The sequence below is a fragment of the Suricata suricatta genome, unplaced genomic scaffold, assembly GCF_006229205.1.
Source record: "Suricata suricatta isolate VVHF042 unplaced genomic scaffold, meerkat_22Aug2017_6uvM2_HiC HiC_scaffold_55415, whole genome shotgun sequence".
NCBI classification, from domain to species: domain Eukaryota; kingdom Metazoa; phylum Chordata; class Mammalia; order Carnivora; family Herpestidae; genus Suricata; species Suricata suricatta.
Window position 1 is genome coordinate 1 of NW_021904229.1, and position 567 is coordinate 567.

The 567-nt window shown below is 72.1% G+C and overlaps 1 long non-coding RNA gene across 1 annotated transcript; it reads left to right on the forward strand.

The window, feature by feature from the left end:
* LOC115285222 lies at nt 1–561 on the forward strand. The gene is made up of 3 exons (XR_003905451.1): nt 1–38; nt 117–284; nt 418–561. It is a non-coding gene; the product is annotated as an uncharacterized LOC115285222 (long non-coding RNA).
* The last annotated feature ends 6 nt before the right edge of the window (nt 562–567 follow it).

Sequence of the window (567 nt, forward strand, 5' to 3'; positions counted from 1 at the left end):
GGCCACGGGCTGGTGGTGGCCCGCCGGGCCCTGCGCAGGTGAGGGGCGGGCGGGGCAGCCCCAGGCAGGACGCGGGGCCCCACGGCCCCGGCTGCTCCTCCACCTGCCTCTCCCAGGTTCTTGTTCCGGCAGCTCCTGCTGGCAACACGGGGTGGCCCCGAGGGCAAGGAGCAGTCGGTACTGGCCCCCCAGCCTGGGCCCGGGCCCCCCTTTGCCCTCAAGCCCTCGACCTTCCTGCACCTCTACATCAGCAACACCCCCGAGGGAGCTGCTCATGACATCTAGTATGTGGGGAGCCCCAGGGGGGGTCCCTCAGTGTGGCTGCATCCAGGGGGACAGGACGTGGCGGGGTGGGGGTGGCTAGAAGAACAGCCCTGACTCTTGTGCCCGGTGCCCACGCCCCCTGCGCCTCTGCAGCCTCCCACCATCCGCCGAGGGCAGCTTCCTGCACAGCCCATCCCTCCGCCTGCAGGCCCACATCCGCGGCGAGCTGAGGCCCGTGTGCCACGTGGCGCCCGCGCTGCGCGACACCCACGTGGGCTGCCTCTCCGCCAGTGACAAGCTGGC